Here is a 14,269-nt window from a genome sequence, read left to right as displayed (position 1 = left end):
TTCTACATCTTTCTCAAAATCGTCCAAATTCTCACTTTTTTGACCAAAATATTGTTCAAAAAAAAAAAAAAAAAAAATGGAAATTTTTTTTTTTTTTTTTTTTTTGACATTTTTTTATACTGGGCGTGTATAATTGCCAGGATTTTTACGCCCAGTTTCGAGGGGTTAGTCTAGATTTGGTTTGAAAGATTGATTTCTTTGATGTATTTAAGAATGTTTTCCATCTGTTTGATGTTGTCAGGAATTGTAGGGTTGAGGTCTGAAATGTTTAAGGATTGGCGTTTTGTTTTGAGGGAGGGACAGTAGAATAGAAGGTGTTGAGTGGAGATTATTTCAGAATTACAGAATTGACAGGTGGGTTTAGGAGCTTTGGTGTACAAATGGCTGTGGGTTAATTTGGTATGACCAATTCGGAGGCGTGTGATTATAATTTCTTCTGATCTGTTTAGGTGACTAAGGTGCTTCCAAGGGAGGATTGATTTTTTGTGGGTAAATAGTTTGTGATTTGTTTTTGAGTTCCATAGGTTTTGCCAATTGGAGTTTTGGATGATTTTTAGAATGTTAATAACATCATCATGGGTCACAGAGAAAATTTTAGAGGGGGTAACAGCTGATTTAGCTGATTCATCTACTGCCTGATTTCCTTCAATGCCTACATGACTTGGGACAAACATAAATTTAATAATTTTGTCAGTAGTCTGAAGTTTATAGATGATTTGATGGATCTTATGGACAAGTTGATGTTCAGAAAATTTGTTTTGAATTGATAAAAGAGCAGAGAGTGAGTCTGACTGAATCAGGAATTTTTTGTTAGGGCTTTTTGAAGTAGAGATCTTTTGTAGGCAATGGAGTATAGCGGAAACTTCTAAATTGAAAATTGAAGAATATTTATGAGCTGTGAAGTTGGTAATTTTACCATCAATAGAAAATCACTTCAAAAAGGGAAGCGAGGCATAGGTGATATTTTTGGAAAATTTTTGGTTCAGAATATCAAAAGATACTGCCAATTCGAAAAAATGTCAAAAATGTCGAAGTTTTTGGTTATTTTACTCGATTTCTTGAAATTGGTGGTACTGACCAAACAATTGACACCACCGCGTTCCAAAATATTTCTTAAGGAAATTTCAAGCTTTAAAAGTCTACTGGAGGCGGCTCCAAGAATTTTCAAAAAGTCACTGGAGGCTCCAAAATGACTTGAACCCACCAGTAGTCGACGTAATAGCGTGTTGAAGTTGGAGTTGAGAGTAAATTTCGGATTTCTGATGTTATTTGATGTTTTTGAGGAAATTTCTAGTTTCAAAAATTTGCTGTAGACTCCAGAACTGCTCAAAACTGTTTGAAACAGTTTCCAAGCAATTTGGGAGGTCGAAAATAGAACATAAACTTATCCCAAATTTCAGCTTCCTAGGTCAATGTTGTAAAATTTTGATTATTTTTCTCATTTTTGTTTTCGAAAGTTGCCCTCTTTGAGGGCTCACTCCCCCCCCCCCTTCAGAGGCTTCTTCGGAGCTAACATTTTTTCCACCTCAAAATAAAGGTCTCTGCTGAATTTGGTCAAAATCCACCCCAATGTTATTTTTGTGAACAATTTACAAGAATTTCGAATAAATGAGTAGGTAATCATAATACATAAGTATGTTGATTTTTATCTAGAAATAAACTCTACTGCCCATCCTTGTTGCAAAACTATCGTTCCCTCGATTACAGAATCAGAATAAGACGATTTCACTATAAAAAAAAATCCTCTCACAAATCTCGTCTATTTATCCACAAATTATAACGTAAAATTATCGGCGAAATGTTCGACTATTTATAACTCGATACCAAGAACACTGGAGAGAAAACAAAAAAATTATCCAGAGTATTATTCGCTACTACTGCAATCATCGTCCGAGTCTTCGTGATCGTTAATCTGTTCGAAAATTTTCCTCATACCTACATCGGAGTTTTCATCTTCTAAATCGTGCACTTCTTTGAAAATGGTATTGACCGCTTTGGCTACATCTTGCATCGTACTCAAGCCTTGTCCGGCGCTCGCTTTTTCGCTAATTTTATCGACCATCGATTTAAAACTACTATGTTCGTTCAAGTTCTTCAACTGTTTGCTGAGCGATTTATGCAAACTCTTGTTTTTAAATATTTTATCAACAGTGTCTCTGAGAAGCGAATCAGCAGCCGGGGTTCTTTGCTGACTACCTGGTGCGGATTTCAACTGATGTACGAGATCTTTGGCGAATTCAGATACTTGTTGATCGGGGCTTGGTCGAGATGACTCTGTACCCAGCGTAACGACGGCGTTATCTTGTCTTTCGTCTTGTTCTTCGTCTTCATCAGCTCCTGTACCGTTTATACGTATGTTACACTCGAATTTATGCTTCAAAAGGTATCTGTATCGGTCGAAGATATTCGGAACGTTGAAATGTGTCAGCTGAGGTCCGAAAAACGCCAAGACCATACCGGCGATACATACGAAATAAAATATATCGAATATTCTCATCGTCGTTCAGTCGTCAAACGCAGCATCAAATCAGCTGTGAAGATATTCGAGAGTAACTCTGGAGTCGTGTGTGTGGAGGACGTTTTTTTCTGTCTCGTGTAGTATTTTATTTTTTCAAATACGCCAAGTGGTGCGTGTGGCCTCGGTACAGTGTGTGCGTTTTTGGAGCTTTTTTTTCGCCTCCCTTGTCCTCTCTTAGCTTCTGCCTTTTAATCAAAATACCATAGAAATGGTGCCAAATTAAACGACACGTTGGATTTAGTCGATTCGAAAATAACCTAACGTCGTGTACTATTCGTTTCCTGCTTTCTCAAAAACAAACACCGCCAGTCGAGAGTGGTTTTTTCCCTCCATCAAAGTGTACCGTGCTTTACGCGACATTAAACGTAGATGGTTAATTGGCGACTGTCCGGACCAGGCGAATTTTGCTGCCTGGCCACAGCATCAATAGGTTACATACGTATACACCAATTTATATATACGTATACCGTTATAATTGACCCGGGTGTACATAGAAAAGGAGAGAAAAAAACCACCAGTACTGCGAATACAATAAAAAAAATAGTGAAGAACGTGTAGGGATTCGCTGTACAGTAATGTAATTACGAGTACTTTCACAGTACAGGTCGATTTATAGCGACGAAGGACGAGGAGAAGAGTGTAAAATGACGTCGTCGGTGTGCAGAGTGCGTTGAAATTATCGTGGGAAATGGGAAACTTGGTTACGAATGTAGAGTTTCTTTGTCTGATTCACGCAAGAATATCTACAAGTAAGCTAGGAACTCCCTGGGTACCTTATTGATATCGTAATGAAGGTTTTCGGTTGAATTTTTGGCGTTGGCGGTCAAAAGTCTATTCTAAATACAAATGACTCGTATCGTGTGCCATTTTACATATAAACGTTCGCATAAGGTGTCCATTTAACGGTATCGGTGTTGAAGACTGTTGGTTTGGTTCGGTTGGGCCGTGTCATTAAAATTGATCGCGTGATAAGGTAATTACCCGGATGGACGACTTAATTATAATAAACTCTAATGGCTTCTGTATTCAAACCGGGGTTTGTGTCTTTTTGCACGTTTAATGGACCATTAAAGGTGCTATTTTTAAAATATGTGTACCTGTACGAGAATGAGTGCATAGGTAAGAGACTTTGTTGTAGCAATTTTATGAAGGGGAATGGTAGACTTTCTGACGACCAAAATTCATTACTGTGCGAAAGTAAAACCAGTTTTCAAAATGACTAATGGTATGCGTGATTATTGGGAGTGGATCGAGAAAAAAACGTCGTTTGGATTTCGACGAAAACTGGCGGAGAAGTTTAATTCAAGGGGGAGACTACCCAGAAAAATTTCAAGCCCCGAACTGTTCAGGAAGCTGAGCCAAGGGCATCCAGATTGTCTACTAAAATCCAGAAAGCTAAATTCATGCTTTTTTCGTGCCTTTTCTTCCCAAAATGAAAAACTCATAGTTACCCAACACCTACCCCATCCCCCTCCCCAATCAAAATGTGGGACAATTTTCCAGAAATTTTCCATAATGTATGATTATTTCAGGAAAATGATGGCAAATTTACTGCTCGAGAGAAACGAATCCAAAAATATCGGTCTTTTCTGCATTTTCTTGAACCATTATGGCAAAAAAATTGAGAAAACCGAGGAGAAAATTGGAAATTTTAGATGAATTGCGTATCTTTTTATGTGAAGAAAGAAGCTCCTGTTTTTTTTTTTTTTTTTTTTACTTCTCAAAACACAACTTGGGCCAGTTCTCTTTTCTTTTTCAAAATTATCATCCTGAAAAAAAATTTCGAATTCTAAAATTTTAAAAGCCAGAAAATAAAATTTTTTGCATAAAAAACATCGTTTTTAGTTCTATCGAGATCAAATTTTCATTTCTTGTAGGTACATATTAAAATGGACCTCCATAGTCGAGGAGCCCGGTTAAGGATCTATTGCACCCGCCCCCCGTCGATCCTCCGGGAGCCCGGACAACTTTTTTCCTAAAGGGGAAGTCCTAAGGACCATTTCTAGCCCTTGTCCTAAAAAAATGAGTGGCCCTACTTACAAAATGGCGGCCATTTTGATTGACAGGTCAGCGGAAATCGCAGATTTTGCGTTCCAACATAGGACTTGCACGAAATTTTTCAAACCGTACAAAGGTAGATCAAAAGATCAGGCAAAAATTTATCACCTGTCAAAATTTCAAATGCTGAAGTGTCTTTTTCGATTTTTGGTGAATTTTTGAAAATTAAATTTAGGCCAAAAATGAGGGAAAAAATCAAAATTTTACCAAATTGACCAAGAAAGCTGAAATTTGGGATATGCACTATTTTTGACACGCCAAATCGATTGGTAACGATTTCAAACCGTTTTGAGCAGTTCTGGAGCCTCCAGCAGATTCTTGAAACTTAAAATTCCCACAAAATTTCATCAAATAGAGTTAGAAACTCGAAAATCATTCTGCAAACTAATTTCAATACACTACGAAGTCGAATGCAGGTGGATCTTACGAGTAAGTTGTTTTGGAGCATCCGGTGACTTTTTGAATATTACTGGAGCCTCCAGTAGATTTTTAAAACTTGAAATTCCCAAAATTTCATCAAATGGAGATGGAAAACCGAAATTTATTCTGAAAACTAATTTGAATACGCTACGAAGTCTACTGCTGGTGGGTTTAAAAACGTTTTGGAGCCTTCAGCGACTTTTTGAATGGTTATATGGCATTTTTTGGAAAATTAAAATTTCCAAAAAGTAGCTGGAAGCTTTAAAACCATTTAAAACCACCATGCAGTCTACTTCATAGCTTATTTACATTAGTTTGCGAAGAATATTTCAGCTTGCTAACTTTATTTGATAAAATGTTGTGGGAATCTCAAGTTTCAAAAATCTGGCGGAGACTCCATTTATTTTCAAAAAGTCGCTGCAGGCTCCAAAACGACTTGAAATCCACCTGCAGCCGGCTTCATAAGTATTGAAATTAGTTAGCAGAATGAATTTCGGCTTCCCATCTCCATTTGATGAAATTTTGGAAAATTTCGAGTTTCAAAAATTTTCTGGAGGCTCCAGAACTGCTTAAGACGGGTTGAAACCGTTTTCAATCGATTTGGCGTGTCGAAAATAGGGTATATCCCAAATTTCAGCTTTCTTGGACCATTTGGTAAAATTTTGATTTTTCACCTCATTTTTGGCCTAAACTTGATTTTCAAAAATTCACCAAAAATCGAAAAATGCACTTTAGCACTTGAAATTTTGGCAGGTGATTAATTTTTGCCTGATCTTTTGATCTACATACCTTTGTACAGTTTAGAAAATGTCGTGCAAGTCCTATGTTGGAACGCAAAATCTGCAATTTCAGCTGACCTGTCAATCAAAATGGCCGCCATTTTGTAAGTAGGGCCTCTTTTTTTTCAGGACAAGGGCTAGAAATGTTCCTTAGGACTCCCCCCTCAAGACAGAAGTTGTCCCAGAGGATCGAGGGGGTGTCTTCTTCTTCTTCTTCTTCTCGTGTCCGGGACATTCGGATCTCTTTAAATTCTCCCCTTCCATCTCTGCACCAGGCCTTCTGTGCGATTGTTCATTTCTCCCCACAGCTCCTCTCTAGTGTATGCAGTGCCTGTGCCACATACTAGGAGGTGGTCGTCAGTTTGTTTTTGTCCGCAATCCGGACACTTCACATCGTCCTGAATGCCCCATCTAGTAAGGTTTACTGCTGTCCGGGCGCATCCGGCTCGGATCCGGTTCAGTGTGAGCCACTCTACATATGGCAATTCGTGTCCATTTGCCAGGTTCTCGTAACATGTAGTCTTTTCCAGGTCCGACCATCTTTTCTCTCTCTCCTCCACTGGATCCACTTTCATCTCATGGGTCTCCTTCATGAAACTCCTCCTTGACTTCAGCCTTGGGGTCACCTCTTTCTGGTTGAACATGACATGGCGGGGGTCTTGTTCTTTTTTTGTCCTCTCTACATCCGCGGCCACACACCGTCTTATCCCAGGGGGTGCAATGCCACATATTCTTGGTAGGTGTTTGACACTGGTTGGTCTTAGGCAGCCAGACACAATTCTCATGGTGTTGTTGAGAGCAACGTCAATCTTCTTAACATGTGCTGATTGCCCCCAGGCCGCACATCCATACTCTGCTGTAGAGTAACACAGTGCCATGGCTGTTGTCCTCAGTGTCTTTGGCTTTGCTCCCCATCTAGTTGATACCAGTTTCCTCAGTAAGTTGTTTCTTGCTTCCACCTTCATTTTTGTGTTCTCACAGTGTCTCTTATATGTGAGGGTTCGATCTAGTGTGATGCCTAGGTACTTGGGATTTTCACAGTTTTCTAGCTGCACTCCTCCCCACACCAGCTTCAATGTACATTTTGCCTTTGCATTTTTCAGGTGGAAGCTACACACTTAAGTTTTGGATGGGTTTGGTCTGAGGGCATTATCCACATAGTAAGTCTGCAGTCTGTTTAGGGTTTCCTGCAACATTTCTTGTACCTCTATATGTGTATCCCCCTGAGCTGTTGCTGCTAGGTCATCTGCATACAGGAAGTGTCTAGTCTGGTCTCCGATTGGCTGGTCATTTGTGTATATATTGAATAGAATTGGGGCAAGAACACTCCCCTGTGGCAGTCCGTTTTTTTGCCTTCTCCATCTACTGGACTTTCCCATGTGTGTAACATAGAACATCCTGTTACTGAGCATAGATTTAATAATGGTGGTAAAGTTGTGGTCCTGGGTGATGTCATATACTTTCTTGCACAGTAGGTGGTGGTTCACAGTATCATATGCAGCAGTTAGATCAACAAACACTGCACCAGTGATTTTTTTCTTCTCAAAACCATCTTCAATGTGTTGTATGAGGTTGGTGGCCTGGCTTGTACAGCTTTTCCCCTGGCGAAAGCCAGCTTGTTGAGGGATAAGTCTGCCATCAATTGTGTCCTGTACTCTATTAAGAAGCAGTCGCTCGAATAACTTATAGCAGTGGCACAGGAGTGAGATGGGTCTGTAGCTTTTCCTATCATCATGGTCTTTCCCAGGTTTAAGAATTGCTACTACCTTTGACTTCTGCCAGAGCTTCGGCATCCTTGCAGTCTTTGCCACATTATTGAAAAGGTCAGTCAGCCACTTGACACCTATTGGCCCAATTCTCTTAATCTGCTCACTGTGTATGCCATCTAATCCAGCTGCCTTGCCATTTTTGAGTGACTTGATCACACCTGTGACTTCTTGGATGGTGAAGGGGGTGCTCAGGTGGTTCTTTTCTTCACTTTCAGTTCTCTTCCACCTACTCTTCTGGATTTTGATCGGAGGTTTCCCATTTTCAACCAGCTGGCTAGCTATTTCATTTGGTGTAACCTTAGGGATGGATGGGCAGCTTGTTTTCTCTCCATTGAGGCGTTTGATGAGTTTCCAGGCCTTGGAGCTGTCCTTGGTCAGGTCCAGCCCCTCCATGAGTTCGATCCATTTCTTGCTCCTACCATCAGCCAGCAGTGCCATCAGCTCCTCTCCTTTTTCTATGGTTGATTCAGCAAACGGGTCCTGGCTGAAGCAACTTTGGTACTCCTCCAGTAGTTCCTTTGTCTGGCCATTTAGCCCTGGGACATATTTTACCCTACAGCCTCTCGGAATAGTCCTTCTCGACACTGACTGCAGCATGTCAACAAAATTTCCATAGTTCTCTGGGACTGGTTCAATGGTCTTAATTTCTTCTTCAACACAGTTTTTGAAGCACACCCAATCTGCTTTTTTGAAATTGAATTGTCTGCGGAAGGGTACAGTTGTTGGATTGATTGCTGCCTCCACAGCTACTAGGAGAGGTCTATGTTGGGTGCGTGGAATGGGCTGCAGTACCTTCTTCTTTGCTAGGTTGCTGATTCTAGATGAGGTGAAGATCAGGTCAGGATTATAGCCTCTCTTCCATCTCTTACTCTGGAAGGATGATGGTAATTTGGCATCATGTATCAGTGTGAGGTTGGAGTTGTCTGCCCATTCTTCAACTGCCTCACCGCTATTGTCTGTCTCCAGATATCCCCACTCACTACTATGGCTATTGAAATCTCCAACAATGATAGCTGCCTTTGCTTCACTCCAGTTTGGAAGTTTTTGGAATGAGAAGATGTTTCCAGGAGGGTTATACACTGATGTTACTGTGCAGTGCTCCAATTCGATCGTAATAATTTCCACAGTGTCTTCTCCGCTTGTCTCACTGGAGTGTACTTCAATTTCCTTCCGGGTGTAGATGGCGCTTCCGTGTTTGTTGTGAGGGATTGCTGCCACAGCCTTCATACCTTCTATCCATGGCAGTTTCCTCTCAGATGGGATGTGAGTCTCCTGGATGCAGATAACATCACATTTGGTCTCCTCACATATTTCAGCCAGGATCGTTGCCTTTGATTGGGTGAAACCCTCGATGTTGATGGTCACCACCGTCAAGGGTGGCCCTGAAAAGGGCCGTTTTTCCGATGTCCCGGTTGTGGCAGGATCAGTACACGCAAGTCTAAATTCTCTATGAAATCTTCTTAGTTCATCCATCTTCTTTATCCTATGCGCGCTCCAGGGGCACCAACGTGGAGGTTCCTGCCTTGCCCCCGAGGGGGTGTGCAATAGATCCTTATGCAGGCTCCCCGACTACCAAAAATCCAAAACAGAAAATGAAAATTAAAATAATTTTGAAAAAAACCATTTAGAAAAAATCAAGTTTCAAATTTTAGTGTAGAAGTCTGCTGGAGGCTCCAGAACTGCTCAAAACGGTTTGAAATCGTTACCAATCGATTTGGCGCGTCGAAAATAGGGTATATTCCAAATTTCAGCTTTCTTGGTCAATTTGGTAAAATTTTGATTTTTGTGGCTATGTGTTAGTCAATAGGTATGTGTTATTTTTCTATCTTTATTCTACACTAAAATGAAAATTATTGCCCTGGGGGTCTGGGCCTGTATTGGCTCTTGATGGCGGTGGTCATTCTTTCGGGCTGGTGTCTTCCCTCGCCCCCCTCTCATCCATTTGAGTGAATGCTTTTAACGAAGCGTTCGAGAAAAAAATGAATCGAACTTTAGGAGTGGAAAGTGTGACATTTTACAATTTTGTCCATTTTAATAATTATGTTTTGTAGGACCCGGGTCCATTGTGTGGACTACACCCCTCTCCCTCCCTCCCTCCCTCCCTCCCTCGCTCCATGTAAAGAAGCACTAGAAAGAAATTTACGTGTCAACATTTTTTAAGAATTTTTCATTTCTGGTCAGAATTCTTCTGCATAAGCCCCATTTCAAAAAGAAATTCCTCGACCCCCCCCCCCCCCCGTCAATCTTATTACTTTAGAAAAGAACTCCGCACATTGGGAAAAAATGAATAATTTTTTTAAAAGTCCTATTTAGGAGTATTCTCCCAATTTTTCTAACCCCCCAGCTCCCAAGGAATTTTGTAAAAAAAAAAATAAGCCACAACAGTAACGAATCGATTTAAACACCATTTTAACATGCCTTGTGCTTGTTTCGGAACACAATGCCCTTGAAAAACTTCATTTTCCAATCAATGTTTATGTTTGAGACGAGACTTTGAAAAATGTAATACCTACATATTATTTTCGTTGATTTTCTCAAAAAAAGAAAAAAAACTTGAAAAGTGTGGGCATTTTTAGAAAAATGGTGATTTCTTCACTTTTGCCCTCACCCAACTTGTTTTAGAAAAAAATGATTAAATAATTGTTGCAATCGTTTAAGACTGGATTATTCAAAGTCAAAAAGTGTCCCATCCCCACCAATTTTGACGACACAAAATCCTTCCAGAAAATTCACAGACTCAGAAAACTGGACCGATTTCTATCTCAATCTCTTAATAATACGTACTTAAAAGGAACAGACACAAATACCCTTTCAAGATTTCAGCATCGTTTCGGTAGTTCAATTACTGCACATACATTTGTACTCACGATAAAACTATCGTATACCATGCCAGAACGAAGTTTTTATTATCTTAAAACTCATAATAGCAAGATAAACGTCGAAATGTTTCCGGATAAAGTGGAGATAATAGATAATGTAATAGAGGTATTCTTTTTTTATGTCTCAGAAACACTGTTTGTCTCTTCATGTCACTACAATGTCTTCGCAAACATCAAATCTAGAACACCGAAAAAGATGGAATTTTTTCCAAAATACGAATCGTGAAAAGGGGAATATTGGTATGTGCCATTTGACCGCATTCCGATTTGTAATTACCTATCAGACTATCACCGACTGTACGAAATACAAATATGTAAAATACCTTCGAATAACCGGCTTACTCGTATAATATGTATTTAGGTATATTGACGTGTGCACGTTTTCGAAAATATAAAAACTCGCATCGAATCAAATACAAATATTGTATTTTATAAAATCGAGCAATAAAGAAAACACTGATTCGGGTATTCGAGCACTACTTATGATCATCAGGCATATAGGTAATCGGTTATTACGTGTTTAAATTAAACGTTTGATCGTGATGCGTGTGCGTTAATTTTTTCACGTTTACTCCTCCTGTGTATCTAATATTTTTACTCGAGTTGAGTATTCAACACCAAAATTATAATCAAAAGGGTTCATTCGTATTGAAAAGTAATCATATAAGGCGTTCCTTTTTTGGGGGAACTGAAAAATATAGGTTTTCTTTAAAGGTTAATGTAGCATGTGTGGGTATTTAAGAGGTACATATTGTACATTGAACTTTACGAAACCCTGAATATAATGTACGCCGATACCGCGGTGATGAAATAGTAACTACCTAGCTACCTACATTTTCATCGGTATACCGAGCGGTAGCATTACACATAGCGGAAGAGGGATGATTATACAGATTATACACAACGATCGCAACACTCTATACCGTCAAAATGATCATTGAACCGTGGCTGATTTAGTGCTGACGATGTTCTCAACACATAAGAGTACAATATACGTTTACGTACACATTTATTATACGTTAATATTTGTTTATGGAGAATGACCCCGGCGAATAACGAGCCATGAAACGTATTTTTAGAATACAGTATATTGTACTTTACGATGCGATGGTTTCTTGTCGTGTACGAACAAGCGTACAATTAGAATAAATTGATTGAAAAAGCCAGCCGCCAAACCAGACCATAATAATTTGCAAAGCGAAAATGATTCGAAAAATTCCATCGTTTTGAGCAATTATGTTCACCAGGTTTGAAGGAGAAGGAATTTGAAGATTCAAAAATTAATAATTTAAAATCCAAAAAGGTCGACATCGAGCTTTCAAAGTAATAGCTCAATTTTATGCGATGAGAATTAAAATCGAAAGCTACTGTTTTTGAACATTGGTGGTCGAAAAAATGAGTAATTGGATAATTTTCCAACATTTACATATGAATGTTTTATGTGCAAATTTTTCCACGTCGTGACCAATTTTGATATATTTTTTTCACTTTTTGGCAATTTTAATTAATTTAAATGATTTTTTCGTGGTTTTTATACCAGCAGGGTGTCCACTCATTTCTGGAAATGATTTTCCCTGACTTTTCCCGGTATTCTAGACCAATTTCTCCAATTTTCTAGATTCTTGAAAAATGAATTACACATGTGATCAGGTGGGGCCGGTGGGGGGGGGGGAGTCAAATTTTTTCGAACATCTTGAGCTTCAAAAATTGTTAATACGAGGGGTGGTCTATATATGTTTTGACTAAAATTGTGTCATTCCGCAGGTAATGGGCCCATTTGGTCAATATTGAGTCATGAGTGGGGGGGGGGGGGTTGAAGTAGACCTCCGGAGCAATCATATATGAGCTGGATAAAAAAATCCATAATTAAAAATTTGAAAAGCTCAACTTTTGAGAAAATCGCCTTCAAAGTTTTTTTTTTCTGAAAAAGCTGAAATTTCATGTAATCCCAAAACCTTTATACCTAAAATTGAAGATTATTGTTTCTGATGTCAAATATTATTACCCACCTGCAATAGCGATTTTTTTTACTCAATCTTTTCATGTTTATGAGTACCTATTTTAAGCCTGAAAAACAATGATTAATAAATTAAAATTTTGCATATAAAATTCATTAACCCTACTCTGTTTAAAAGCAAAAAAAAAATTATTAAATTACATTTTCTGTCAAAATTCAATTTGTGAAAATAAAAATCATAAATTTTTTTTTTTAATTTCTTCCGTAGGTGCGATTTGAACCCATACCTTCTGCTCTGCAATCTATCACCAGTCCCACACGGCTAGGGCTGCACCTAGGTAAAACATGTTTTTGAATGGTATACATGTTGCCACTGGCGACTCGATGCAGTATAATTTGGAGGGTATTTTTTTGAAAGTCTCCGGAAATGAATTTACCGCAAAAAAAAACAAAATCGACCAGATGGGCTCTTCTTGGAAAAACTTTAGTTCCATTTTTCTCCGCTTGGGGGGCACCTGCGGCCTTGATACTTTAACACGCGATAGTTGGATATGTTCTACATTGAAATCCATCAAAACCTCAATTATCGATTCTCTCGACTTTTTCACTAAAAACACGATCATCTCGATAAATAGAAACAACCAAATGGGCCCATTACCTACGGAATGACACAATTGGAGGAAATATAGTTCAAACATTTGACCAAATCTGACAACATTTATTTTCCATTTGGGTGCGTTGTTCGTATTTTACAGTATGATTAGTAAAGTGCTGATAAAAAAAATGCCGTCCAAATGTAGAATTTGGCGTAAAAAAAAATTGTAGATGTAATAATTATTACTAAAATTCATCAAGAATTACTAAAAACATAATTATCATATAAGTACACTGAAAGAAATAAACAGTAATAGTTACATTGAAACGATGCATTCAGTGCATTAAAACGCGGTAATTTTGGTATAGGAATGAAACGCATTAATCAGTACATGTTTAGAGAAGTAACTATTACACAGAAGTGCAGTAACCATTCCATCGTTTTTATTCAACAATATTTAAAAAGTGGGGATAGGTGATATCAATTTCACATTTCTCCGCACATCCAAACAATTCTCACTGCAACAAATTTTTCTAGACCTATTTTCCCTAAGAAAATTTTCCTACCTGACTGGGATTCGAACCTGCGACCTCTCGTTCTTAACTACCTACACTTAACGACATGGCCACGAGTAGAATATTTTATTCAGGCCCTCGAAGTATTTATAGGTTTTTCACTGTTTGAAAAAAATGATTTCATTGCAGTATGGCGATGTACTCAGTACATCGTTCATTGTTTACTGTATTCAGTAAATCACTACATGGTTCTCAGTCATGTTTAAGGAATGTAATCATTGCTTACTATACGATGTAATTATTACCCACCAAATGATGTTTTGAATACCATGTCTGCAGGACTGAGTCCCCAAAGAAATGTAATGAGAACATCAAAATGAATTTTTAAAAGTGATGCAATTAATCCATCCTGGCGATGTACTCATTCCATTGTATGATGCATTCTCTGATTTAAACTATGTAATCATTACATCAAAATTAGGTAACTTGAAAATTACTGTACTGTGCAGTAACCATTGCATCAATTTTGGGACTGAATGATGCGTTTTGAAAATCATTTCTTTCAGTGTACTAATGTTACATATTTCAAGTTAGGACGTCATTTGGCGCTGTAAATTGTTCATGTGATGGTCGCAAAATTTCTGGTGTTGAGTGACTCTCGACAATGCCGAAATTCAGCAGATTATCACTGAACAATCTACTTCATTTGGATTTTGATTGAATCAGAATTTTAGTATGTTATGTCTTGAGTGGGTTTCAATCAATTTTCCAATGAATTT

The 14,269-nt window shown here is 38.4% G+C and overlaps 1 protein-coding gene across 2 annotated transcripts in view; it reads left to right on the top strand.

Annotated features, from left to right (window-relative positions):
• The window catches only part of LOC135847113 (focal adhesion kinase 1-like), a 145,709-nt gene that overhangs the window by 40,239 nt on the left and 91,201 nt on the right, over window positions 1–14,269 (top strand). The gene's annotated exons all lie outside the window — the stretch shown is intronic.

Source organism: Planococcus citri, chromosome 1, assembly GCF_950023065.1.
Source record: "Planococcus citri chromosome 1, ihPlaCitr1.1, whole genome shotgun sequence".
Lineage (NCBI taxonomy): Eukaryota > Metazoa > Arthropoda > Insecta > Hemiptera > Pseudococcidae > Planococcus > Planococcus citri.
Note: the sequence above shows the minus strand (reverse complement) of the source record. Positions and strands in the feature narration are given on the sequence as shown.